This window comes from Urocitellus parryii, chromosome 7 (genome assembly GCF_045843805.1).
Source record: "Urocitellus parryii isolate mUroPar1 chromosome 7, mUroPar1.hap1, whole genome shotgun sequence".
In the NCBI taxonomy this organism is placed as follows: domain Eukaryota; kingdom Metazoa; phylum Chordata; class Mammalia; order Rodentia; family Sciuridae; genus Urocitellus; species Urocitellus parryii.
The window spans coordinates 51650010-51663660 of NC_135537.1; the positions used below are offsets into that span (position 1 = coordinate 51650010).

Consider the following 13651-nt stretch of genomic DNA (forward strand, 5'->3'; position numbering starts at 1 on the left):
TTATATTCAGTTTTCCATCCCATTTTCTCTGTCCCTGTTAGCTTTGTGGCCTGAGCAAATAACTAATTTCTCAAGGTTTCAGATTTCTCATTGCAAAATGGGAACTGGAATGGTATTTGCTCCATCGGATTCTTATCTTACAAAAAGTGCATACAGTCGGGTCTGCTGTGCTGTCAGCCTTCAGTGTTTGCTATTGTAGGAGGGTAGGCTCCCAGGGCAAGGATAGAAGAGACTTGTACTCAACAGTCAGTAAGAAGCAACCTCTTTCCTAAGTGGCAACAGCTCTGCTTCCTACAATTATTTTTCTTCTTTGTCAATTGCTCTTTATATTCTGAAATACAATTATTCTTTTTATTCTGAAACACAATGTATCTTAGTGTAAGGAGTCAGGAGCCAGAGAGGAAACCAAGATAAAATAAGGAAGAATAAAGATTGACAGTCAGGGATTTTGCATTTGGGATCATTGCCAATGTAATGCATGTTTCCAGATGTATCTTTGGAGAACCTATTTTTAACCTTCCATTCTTTTCCAGACTCAGTTTGTCCACCAAATCCAAATACCTGCTCACTTCCAAAATACTTATAATATTCATGACTTAAAAACACATTAGGAAGGACCTACTTTCCTAAGAGCCAGAGAAGAAAAACCTTCCAAGTACAGTGAAATTGATTGACCTCAGTTCTCTTTAGATATCTTAAAGTATCATTAGTACTAAATTTTAATGTTTCTTCAGTTGATTTTATTAAACATATTCAATGTTTAATACCAGGCATGGTGGCACACAACTATAATTCCAACGGCTCAAGAGGCTGAGGCAGGAGGATCACAAGTTCAAGTTAGCCTCATCCACTTAGCAAGGCCCTAAGCAACTGAGCAAGACCCTGTCTCTAAATGAAAACTAAAACCTGGGGATGCGTGTCAGTGGTGGTTAAGTATCCCTGGGTTCAATCCACAGTACCCACCCACCACCCAAAATTTTTTTTTTAAAATTTTTTATTAGTTGTTCAAAACATTACAAAGCTCTTGACATATCATATTTCATACATTTGATTCAAGTGGGTTATGAACTCCCATTTTTACCCTGTATACAGATTGCAGAATCACATTGGTTACACATCCACATTTTTACATAATGCCATATTAGTGACTGTTGTATTCTGCTACCTTTCCTATCCTCAACTATCCCCCCTCCCTTCCCCTCCCATCTTCTCTCTCTACCCCATCTACTGTAATTCATTTCTCTCCTTGTTTATTTTCCCATTCCCCTCACAACCTCTTATATGTAATTTTGTATAACAATAAGGGTCTCCTTCCATTTCCATGCAATTTCCCTTTTCTCTCCCTTTCCCTCCCACCTCATGTCTCTGTTTAATGTTAATCTTTTCCTCCTGCTCTTCCTCCCTGCTCTGTTATTAGTTGCTCTCATTATATCAAAGAAGACATTTGGCATTTGTTTTTTAGGGATTGGCTAGCTTCACTTAGCATAATCTGCTCTAGTGCCATCCATTTCCCTGCAAATTCCATGATTTTGTCATTTTTTAGTGCTGCATAATACTCCATGGTGTATAAATGCCACATTTTTTTTTATCCATTCATCTATTGAAGGGCATCTGGGTTGGTTCCACAGTCTAGCTATTGTGAATTGTGCTGCTATGAACATGGATGTGGCAGTATCCCTGTAGTACACTCTTTTAAGGTCTTCAGGGAATAGTTCGAGAAGGGCAATAGCTGGGTCAAATGGTGGTTCCATTCCCAGCTTTCCCAGGAATCTCCATACTGCTTTCCAAATTGACTGCACCAATTTGCAGTCCCATCAGCAATGTACAAGTGTACCCTTTTCCCCACATCCTCGCCAGCACTTGTTGTTGTTTGACTTCATAATGGCTGCCAATCTTACTGGAGTGAGATGGTATCTTAGGGTGGTTTTGATTTGCATTTCTCTGACTGCTAGAGATAGTGAGCATTTTTTCTTGTACTTGTTGATTGACTGTATGTCCTCCTCTGTGAAGTATCTGTTCAGGTCCTTGACCCATTTGTTTATTGGGTTATTTGTTATCTTATTGTCTAATTTTTTGAGTTCTTTGTATACTCTGGATATTAGGGCTCTATCTGAAGTGTGAGGAGTAAAAATTTGTTCCCATGATGTAGGCTCCCTATTTACCTCTCTTATTGTTTCTCTTGCTGAGAAAAAACTTTTTAGTTTAAGTAAGTCCCATTTGTTGATTCTTGTTATTAACTCTTGTGCTATGGGTGTCCTATTAAGGAATTTGGAGCCTGACCCCACAATATGTAGATCGGAGCCAACTTTTTCTTCTATCAGTTGCAGAGTCTCTGATTTAATATCAAGCTCCTTGATCCATTTTGAGTTAACTTTTGTGCATGGTGAGAGAAAGGGGTTCAGCTTCATTTTGTTGCATATGGATTTCCAGTTTTCCCAGCACCATTTGTTGAAGATGCTATCCTTCCTCCATTGCATGCTTTTAGCCCCTTTATCAAATATAAGAAAGTTGTAATTTTGTGGATTGGTCTCTGTGTCCTCTATTCTGTACCATTGGTCCACCCGCCTGTTTTGGTACCAGTACCATGCTGTTTTTGTTACTATTGCTCTGTAATATAGTTTGAAATCTGGTATCCATATACCGCCTGATTCACACTTCCTGCTTAGAATTGCTTTTGCTATTCTGGATCTTTTATTTTTCCATATGAATTTCATGATTGCTTTCTCTATTTCTACAAGAAATGTTTAAAGACATCTTTTTAATAAGCAGGTACATGAGAAATAATATGTGAGTAATTTGAACCCAGAAATCTGAAGGAAATAAACTATCAGAAACCTTCTTTGTTTTTCTTAATAATATATGTCAAGTAGTTTTCTGGACATTTTTATAGCAATGACCCTTCCTATAAGGAAAAATATTTTTGATTCCAGGGTTTGCATTAGTCCAGTTTCATTCATGTAGGCTTGATCGCCACAGCCCAGGGAACAGCAGACATAGTAATACCCAAATGCAATAAGATGGGGATCCTGACCCCCAGGAGCTTGCAGCCCCCTGCCAGTGCTCACTTGAATCAACTTCAGGATGTGGTAGGAGAGTGAATGGTGGGAAGAACGATTCATATAGCTGAAGAAAAGCAAGGGACTGAGAGGACATGGGGGTGAAGGAGGCTTGAAGCCTTGAGCAGTCTCAGGGAGGAGTGCGGACATTCACCTGCATTCGCCTTCTCCAATATCTTTTCTTTCTGGCTCTTCCCACAGCTGCTGAGTTCATCTGCTCCAGGGGTTAGGAGGTCCTGAGCAGCAAAGGTGAGGCTATTTCATTCTCTTTATCTTGCTGCAGCCCCCTTCTTTGATCCCACTCTGTCACATCCACCAACTTCTATATGGGCTATAGAATGGCAGCTGAGGAGGAGAGCTTCAGAAGTATCACAAAAAAAGTTGATGTGGTTTAAATATGAGGTATCCCCTAAAAGCTCATGTGTCAGACAGCACAAGAATTTTCAGAGGTTAAATCATTGGTTTATGAGAACTATAGCCTAACCAGTGGATTAATCCACTTGTGTGGATTAACCTTGGTGGTACATGTAGACAAGTGGGGAGTGGCTGGAAGAGGTGGGTCCCTGGAGGCCTGCCTTTGAGGTTTATATTTTCTCCCTGGTGATAGAGCTCTTTCTCCCTCTCTCCCCACTTCCTGGTGGTCATGTCCTGAGCAGCTTTCCTCCTCCACACTCTTCTACCGTGATGGTCTGCCTCTTCCCAGGCCCAGAACTGTGGAGTCAGCCATCTGTGGGCTGAGACCTCTGAAACTGGGAGCACCAAATAAACTTTTCCTCCTCTAAAATCATTCTTGTAGTGAAAAAGCTGACCAAAGCAAAAGTGCAACACCTTTTCTGGTCTTCTCTTACTGCTGAACTCCATATCTTTATTAGGTCCTGTGAGGATGGGAAAGCAACATGAGAAAGGCAAAGCCCCCACCCCACCTCCCACCTCTAGTTCCATCCATGTTCCCGTATCTTGTCCCCCTTCTTCTCCATCTTCCTCTCTAGCAGACTCCCTCCCCAGGGTAGGGGGCAGTGGTAATTTGGGCTGGAATTCAGTACTGGAAGGCTTAAAATTGTGAGGAGGAAGATCAGCAGATTCTACCACTGGTCTAAAATGATCCGAGGTGCAGAAAATAGTTTTAAATTTTATATGCATAATAATAAAGCAATAGTTTCTGAACAAAGGGCTCAGAAAGCCTACATAAGCCTTAAAGAATGACCTTCCATTGGGCAGGTAGGAAAGGGGAAGAGGTCACGGTTCCAGTGGATGTAACAGGTTGAGAGTATCCAGGGCAAGAGTCGCAACTCATATATGAGTGAATTGAGCCAGGAGATCTCAAAGCACCCTCACAGAAGGCGGGGGGGTAAAACTATATCCTTTTCCTTTGGCTCTAAGGAAAACAGCAGTGCTCAGCAATGATAAAAGCATCTGGCAGTTGGCTGTAATGTCTGAGAGACAGTATGGAGTGGTGTGGACTGAGGCAAACAGCTCATGCCTCATCTCCAGGGACAGAGGATAGAGAGTCTCATTCAGTTGTGGCTTTGGGGGAATTGGGGGACTTGAGCCTAGTACTGTTAGATTTTACATTCCACATATCATATTTGGGGTCCTATTCTGAGTGCCTAATATACTGACTTAACACTAAAAATGAAGTGAAGTTTTCCTAAAACCTGATACTTGAGCCAATTCATGACAGGATCCATGGGACGTGCAGTTCAGCTGTCTGTACTCTTTGTACTTTGCCCCAAATGAAGGGATGTTGTTCTTCTGTGAGGCTATTTCCTGGAGGCCAAGGAGAGAGCTTTTAAGTAAACCTGTCCCCTTTCTCTCTTCCATATGGTGGTCTCTCTCAGTGTTTATTTAGGAAGTGACATAGATCAGTCTTTTCTGTGTCTGACAAAGTTTCAGTATCCTTTCCAAATCCTTCCTTCAAATCTTTCTGATTGATTCGCTTACTCTCTTGTGTCTTTTTCTTCTTTTCCACATTTTTTATTGATGCTTGTGGGTGTACATATTGATGGGATTTATTGTTACATATTCACAGGGTGTACATATTGATGGGATCTGTTGTTACATATTCACACATGCACACAATATAACAATATAAATTGACCAATGTCACTCCCCAGCACTCCCCCACCCCTCCTCCCTCCTCTTGATCCCTTTCCTCTACTGATCTCTCTTTGATTTTTAGGAGATCCACCCCCACCTTTGTGTTCCTTTACTCTCTAGCTTCCACATGTGAGAGAAAACATACATCCCTTAACCTTCAGAGTTTGACTTATTTCGCTTAATATGATGGTCTCTAGTTCCATCTGTTTTCCTGCAAATGCTATAATTTCACTTTTCTTTATGTCTGAATTAAATTCCATTGTGTATACATGCCACGTTTTCTTTATCCATTCATTCATTGATGGATACTTAGGCAGGTTTCATAGTTTGGCTATTTCGAATTGTGCCACTGTAAACATGGGTATGCATGTATCACTCTAATAGGATCTCTTTAATTCTTTAGGGTAAATACTAAGAAATCATATAGCTGGGTAATAGTGGTTCCATGCCTAGTCTTTTGAAAAACCTCCATACTGGTTTCCGTTGTGGTTTTACTAATTTACAGTCCCACCAACTGTGTAAAAGTGCTCTTTTGTGTTTTTAAGCCGTACCGTCTTTAGTGCAGTGCATTTCTTATATTTCTAAAAAATTTCTTTCTGACTTCTAAATATGAAGGAAAAAAACCAAACATTAATTCTGGACAAAAGTATAGCCAATCTTTTCACACCTGGAGAAATGAATATTTTTTTTTCCCCAGAAAAGCCACCATATGTTTGGGGGGTGCCAGTTGGTCTGCAAATGGGAGTGAAAACAGATGTCTACCACACTGAATGATGAAAGTGCATGTGGATCCCCTTCAGCCTTGGAAAACATTGCAGTGGTGGAATTTGAATGTTATTGAACAGACTTTACTAACTACTCTTTATGGATGAAGTGTATGAGGAAATAACCATAATAATATTCTCCCAGTTAGATATTAGATGGCTCTGAATCTGTTATACAGAAAGTATGTAATGGCCAGACTTGGCAAGGTGTGGCAGAAACTGGTTTGAAAGATGCATTGAAAACCAGTGACAACCCTAAGAAGTTTTAAACAGTTTTTAAGTGGTTCTTTTTTTTTTCTTCTGGGACCCCATACTCTTGAATGTTTGAATCATATTCATTTGTCTGGGCTCTAAAGCTCCAGGACAGAGCCACGGGTAAGCCAGGACTTAGGAGCATCTAATGAAATAGGGAACTGGAGATCAAAGAACAGCAGCAGCTTTGGCTGGCATCGGTGGACCTGGCACCTGCAAAAATGTGAGGATCCATAGCTCAACCAGTCCCACATGCCATCAGCGCAGTCGCTCTCTCTGGCAGCATGTGGTGAGCAAGCCTACTTCTATAAAATAGGTATCTAGATTGCTATTTTCAGCATCTTGTAAATGTATTCAGAACATTGAAAGAAAAAGGATCTTTGTAGATCACTCAGTGTGGTGGTGTTCCCTGCAGGGCATTGACTGTTACTTATTTGCAGTTTAGCTCCTAGAGCCCCACAGAGAGTAATGTAAGGAGGATATTCCTGAAACAGTAAGGGCTATAGAAGGTTGGATTCCAGATGTACAAGTCACAGGTCAGGTTGTGTGACCCCTCACAAGTCACTCAGCCTGCCTGGGTCTGATACTTCCTCAGCTGTAAAATGAAGCCGTTGGGCTCCATGATGCTGTAGTCACTGCTTCTGATACTCTAGTATGCATAGAAATTACCTGGGAGTCTTGTAAAATTGCAGCTTCTGACATGGTAAGCCCAGAGTGGGGCCTGGAGTCTGCCTTTCTAAAGACCTCTTGGTGCTACTGCTGCAACTGCTGCTGGTCCTCAGAATAAGAACAGAGCAGGGAGGAAGAGCAGGAGGAAAAGATTAACATTAAACAGAGACACGAGGTGGGAGGGAAAGGGAGAGAAAAGGGAAATTGCATGGAAATGGAAGGAGACCCTTATTGTTATACAAAATTACATATAAGAGGTTGTGAGGGAATGGGAAAATAAACAAGGACAGAAATGAATTACAGTAGATGGGGTAGAGAAAGAAGATGGGAGGGGAGGGGAGGGGGGACAGTAGAGGATAGGAAAGGTAGCAGAATACAACAGTCACTAATATGGCATTATGTAAAAATGTGGATGTGTAACCAATGTGATTCTGCAATCTGTATACAGGGTAAAAATGGGAGTTCATAACCCACTTGAATCAAATGTATGGAATATGATATGTCAAGAGCTTTGTAATGTTTTGAACAACTAATAATAAAAAAAATAATTTTAAGAGTAAAAAACAAACAAACAAAAAAGAATATATTTTGCTTAGCAAATTCCACAACATCATCAGACTCAAGCTTCCATTAGCTCTACAATTCTATGACAGTGTGATCATCTGACATTTCAGAAAAGACAGGAGGGTTTCACACAACATGCCTGCCATGGTGTTAACTGTTCTCATTCTTCACAACCATCTTCATCAAAAACCCCTTAAGTGCCTAATTATGCATAACAGTTTTACATGCTGTACAAAAAAGAACTAAATACATTTGGTCCCTGCCTTATCAGACTTGACAATCTAAGAAATATGTAGAAACAGTAATAAATATTGAGGCAATAATAGACATTGAGTGGTAAAGGTTCGTCCACATATAAATACATTAAAATATTCAGCACGGGCCTTCAGGATGCTTATTTTTGTACAACTTTTGTTCCTTTTCAAATCTGGGAAACTAAAGAGACAACCTATAATTTTTACAAAAAAAAACAAGAGGTTTCTTTTTCTGTTATAGACAGAGGTTAGGAGTGGCAAGGTCAGTTTTGAGGCTGCTTTTTGTTGTTGTTTGATTGAATTTGAGTTCATTAACTTCAAAGAAAATTTTATCAGCCCTACATGCCTAACCCTATCCATGTGCAGGTGTCTTGACCTGACTTTGTGTTGGGCAGCACAAAGGGTCACTAAATTAATGGCAACATTTCCTACCCGAGGATCTAGGGTCATCAGTCACCCTCCTTCTACCCTTGGAAGCAAAGGAGGGAGGGCTGGATGTGGTCATCTCTGATTCCTAGGATGTTTGATGATGCAGAAGGGGAAATTGGTGTGTCCAAATCTTCATGGTAATTAACTCACACACGAAGATTAGAATTCAGTTCTCTTTCATTTGTATGTGCTTTCATTGGCTTAACTGATCCAAGGACTTGGCTACTTTGGACAAGGACAGAGTATAGTGGCCATTGCCAGCATGTTCTCCTGAAAGCAGAACGAATTCTGTTCCCGAAGGCCAGGCCGCTCACCTGCCAGGCCTGACTATATTCAGGTATTTGTGGATGATAAGCCAGTTTGTTATAACCTTAACTCTGGTTAGCAGAGTGATGCTAGGATGGTTCACTTATTTATTTGTTCTAACTCAGTAAGAGCTAAAAGAATTATCACATATGAAAAATTGTACTCTCTATGTGTAATAAGAATTGTAATGCATTCTGCTGCCATGTATTAAAAAATAAAATCAATAAAACTAAAAAAAAAGAAAAAAAAAGAATTATCACAGATTTAGCAAATGTTCATATTTAGTCAGGAGTTTCTGAATCAAATATTTGCTAATGATGCGACTAGAGACCCGTGGTTTAAACCTTTTTGATGCAGGTAGGCACATATAGTATTTAGTAGTGACCATGTGTGTGCTCAGGGATACAAAGATATAGAAGAAACGCTGCTCTTAGGCTATAGCTCTGATTTGTGTTAGGAACCACTGTGGAATCAGATACACCTGGGTGCAAAACTTGTCTCTACCACTCATTGACTGTGGTAATTCAACTTTTCTGAGCCTCAGATTCCCTAACTATGGGACAAGCATGATGACAATTGTGTGGATCCTATGGAAGTCTTATAAGCTTTAGAAGAGAGGAGAATGTATAGAGTGTGTAGCACAGTGTCTGCAAATAGTTTTATCAGTAATCATCATAAAACTGGTATATATGACAGCATCAGGATCATCTGTCATGGAAAAAAAGAGTTAGCAATTCTAAATTTAGTATTTTTATGTTACTTCGTATTCATGTCTTTGTATAGGAGGTTGTCTCTGGGTTAATGAAATGTCACACTCTGTTTATTAGGAATAAAGCTGCTATGGAGACAAAGCCTTTGTTAATTAGGCTCCATTTCATCTTTCATTCTGTAATGTAGCATACAGAAGTTGTTTTCCTTTTTTTTTTAAATAAAATTAACTATAAAGCACGAAGACAGTCTACTCATAGTAAAGAAGATGCAAAACTGTGATTTCTTTTCTCGAGGTGCTTGAGTGTGAATAATTAAAACAGGAAGCTAAGCTTTTAAAAAGCCACCAATGGCAATACTGTGTATTTTGCAGCAGTGTCTCATAATAGATCTGTGGACATCTGGGATTGTGAAGGCCAGATTGAGGACCCTGAGTATCTGGTTGCCCCCTCACATGCAAATGAGAATAGAGGGGGGTTATCTGGAACTTGGTCTCAGGAAGTAAGAACAGGGAGAGAAGCCACAGGGCAGCATTTCTTGGTAAATGAAATCTGAAGCCTGTCCGCTATATTTTAAGGATACAAGACCGGCAGAACAAGGGTGTGGAACAGCTGGATAGAAACTCAAGAATCCAAAGTAAGCTGCTTCAAGTAGAGCCTACAATATGGGAAATAGCCCCTAGGAAAGGCCCTAGCCTCAAAAACCTGTCCACCAGCACCTTTGACAAGGCATCTGTGGCTTCCATGTGAGTGGAGACAAAGCTTGGCTCAGCTGCAACAGTGGCTTATGCCAGTTCTTCCCCCATGTTATTGTGCATGTTCATTCCCAGTTTATTGGGCAATCACCTGGGGATCTTGTTCAAATGAAGATTCTGATTCCATAGGTCCGAGATGTGGTCAAAGATGCAAAATAAGAAATCACAGTTTTGCATTTCTAATAAGACCCAATATTGCAGAATCTACTAGTCCAGGAACCATACTTGGAGTAGCAAGTATCTAATCTACTCTCTCCCCAAGCATCCCTTTCTCTGTTCAGCACCCGCTGTCTTTCTGTCCCCTGTACCTTAACTCCATCAGTTCTCACAATCCATTGATCCTTCTCACTCTTACTGACAACACTCCCTCTAGCTCTTTCCTGCTTACCCAGCTTAGATTACACCATCTCCTCATGATCGCTCCTTTGTAACCACCCTTAAGTTCTTGGCTTCTTTCTCTTACTCATTGTACTCACCTGGAAAAACCTGTAGACCCCACTTCCCTCCCCACTCCATGTCCTCACCTCTGCTGGTAAAAGACTGAGGACAGCACAACCCACTAGGCTAGCCGGTCTCACTTCCAGCCCAGTGGGCCCCAAGGCTGCTGGTCCCCTTGTCCACTCACTCATGCTCTCTCCCAGAGGATTTCATGCTCCTCTCCAAACCTTAAATACCCCTTTCTCCACCTGCATGTCAGCTGATAACCTTGTTTCCCATTCTTTTTTTGTGACGTGACTTAGAAAAGAACTTGTTCCGTAGCCTCTCCTGGATCTACCCCCCTATCTTTGTGTGTGTCATGGGGCCAGGTCCTTTCCTTGGTGTCTCCAGAAGCACTGGGCTTGTTCTGGCTCCATGAGTCGCACTGTCATCCTGGACATATGGCCTGTGTTCCACCATCCCCAACCCCTGCCTCTTCAGGCCTCTGGCCGCCCAGCATTCTCTTAATGATGTCTTTCTGATTCCTCCACTTAACGTAGTCCCACCCGTTGGGAGCCCCAGCTCCATGCTGGCTTCAGTAGTTTTCTTCAGTGGGTATTTCAGAAGGTCTGCAAGACGATTAGCTTGCCTTCCACCTCTTCTAGAAATCTCCATGAGTGCTTGGTCAAGAACAAAACCCCACCTAGAATTGTAACTGGCACCAGGAGACACACTCCTGAGGGTATTTAAATAGATATTAGAATGAGAGATGTGATTATATTAGAATTAGAAAAAGTCAACTGGGGAAAAAATACACACCAACATATGTATTTAAAAAGAGGTATTTGAGATTTTGAATAGACAGGGCTAGGAAAGATCCCTGTTTGGGGACGTTTTTGGACTTACCTATGCTGAATTTAATAGAGATAGTTGAGCATACCAGGCCCTTCAGAGATGAGAAGAGGAAATGACAACATCAGATTTCATCCAAGAATCCCTGTCCCTTGTCTCAGTAAATACACTCAGAGACATCTCTAGTTTAAGCCAGGATTTAACCAACCCATGCTGTACTGGATGGACTCCAGAGCACGGTTATGGTCTCCTAGGACCCTGGCAAAGAACTGTAACCAGTTAGCATTTCATAGCGATTCCATAAGCAAAATATCCCTGATTTGTTGTGATTTTAGGAAAAGAGATATTTCAGCCACTCCTCCGACTCCATGAATGAAAACTCCATTATGATAACCATCACGTGGCTTTTAGTTGGTGGTGAAATAGCCTAATCCGGACATTTGCCATGACAACCTGTGGTGCTGGTCTGTCTTGAGGACAAGAAGTTGGGTGTTGTCTGCTGAAGATGAAGCAAAGGTGTACCGGTGTCTCTGTGAAGTTCTAGCAGATTTATTTTTAGTTCATTCTGCAGAGTTCTGCATTTCATAGCATCATCAGCATACTCATTGCCTCTCAAGGTTTTGAGCAAACTCTCTTTTCAGGAGGAGACACAGGGTTTTTGTGAATATTAAATAAAATGGCTGAACTCACCGTGGGGCTGAGAACACAGTAGGCGCTCAATGCACGTACCACCCTCCCTCTCTCCCGTCCCATCTGTGCCCTTTCTAATGGGCCCCACCCATACTGTCTGTCAGTATAATATGGAAATTAAGATATAAATATTGTGTTTTAATACACTATTATTCATTTTAGACTCGTGATTTGCTTAATATGGGAGTGATTTTGCCCCTCAGGACATTTGTCAAAGTCTGCAGACATTTTTGGTTGTCACAGCTTATTGTAAGGATGCTATTCCCTCAAAACAAAAAATTATCCAGCCCCAAATACTAGCAGGGCAGTGGTCAAAAATCTATGTTTTAGAGCATAAACTTTACACTGCTTACAGTTTATTTCTTCACTAGATTCTAAAGGAGAGTATTAAGTAGGATGTGACAGACGAGGGACATAGTTGGGACAGGAGGTTGAGATAAACCCCAGGCCCCTCTTGCCAGCTACAAGATCTACCTACTCGTTAAAAGCACACTGCAGTTTTTCACTTAAAAACCTTATTAGATATTCATTTTTTATTAGTTATTTGATTTCTTTTTTTTTAATTTTTAAATTCTAATTTGTTACATATGGCAGCAGAATGCATTACAATTCATATTACACACATGGAGCACAAATTTTCATATCTCTGGTTGTGATTTTTTTTTATTTAAAAAAATACCAATGTGGCAGAGGCGTGAGGATCTCAGGGTAGGGGGGGGGGGGCGAGGAGACTGAGAGAGGACAGACAGCAGGTGCCACAGGTAGACAGCAAAGCTGCCAGGGTGCTTGGTTTTTATCCCCGGGGCTGTACATATGGGTCCTCCAGAACAAAGCTATCACATTCTTTTCTGTACTGTGTTCACAACTTAGACATAGTTCTGTTATTATATGTGTGTCCCTATTTATAATGGGGTCTCCCAAATGGAGCCTTATCATCATTACCTTTGCATGCCTGTGTACATAGTGTGAAAGAAGGTTTGTCAATGTTCACTAAACAGCTTTAGCTGTACTCTCAACACCACTAGCAGCGTCTCACAGCTGTTACTGCTCAACTTTTGAACAGGTGCCATTCTGATGAAGTTGTTTAGAGCTTGCAGTTTACCTTCCTGGCTTGATAAATGATGAGTTTTTTCCTAAAGGCTGGTGTGGAAGCCTTCCAGAACCCACAGTGTCACTGAGCTGCAATGCTGAGCTACTCAGGTGGGAATTTTCCCAGCATAAGGCCAAGAGCAGAGAATTTCCCCTGCCCTTTGCTGCTGCAGGCAGCCTTTTGCAAAAGCAAACTTGACTTCTTTCTTGTCTCTCCTGTGTGCACCCTCTCACCTTGTGCCTCTCAGTCAGTGACTGCATCCAAGGGCTCTTGGCCCTCAGGGGTAGAGTGTGTGACTGTTAGGCTTTGGGAGCTCGTGTCTGGCTGATCACCAGATTCTGACTAGAGTAGCTCACGAGGGCCACCAGCCTCGCTTGTCATCCACTGGACTGCTTCTCTGTGGTCATCTAGCCTTGCTTTCCCTGTCATTTCTTTCTAAGAGATAGCTCTTTGTTTTCCCTTTTTAAACCTTGCCAGAAAAAGAAGGGAGTCAGAAAAGCAGGAATGGGGAGAGACATTGGTTTACCTCAGTGGCCGTCCCTTCTCAGAAATTTCACCCCAGACGCTGGGTTGCTCGCTCCTTCACTCTCCATGCTGGTTACTTCTTCAAGGCACATCGATGATGGCTTCAGAGCCACAGTTGTGTAAAAGCAGAATTTTAGATTCGAGATTACATTCCCAAACTTGAATCGCACCTACTCTTGGAAGAAGTGATCTTTATAAGTGATATAATTTTACTTTTAAGCACA

At 41.4% G+C, this 13651-nt stretch overlaps 1 protein-coding gene across 1 annotated transcript in view; it reads left to right on the forward strand.

The window, feature by feature from the left end:
• Pag1 (phosphoprotein membrane anchor with glycosphingolipid microdomains 1) overlaps positions 1-13651 on the forward strand; it is a 128283-nt gene that overhangs the window by 30413 nt on the left and 84219 nt on the right. The gene's annotated exons all lie outside the window — the stretch shown is intronic.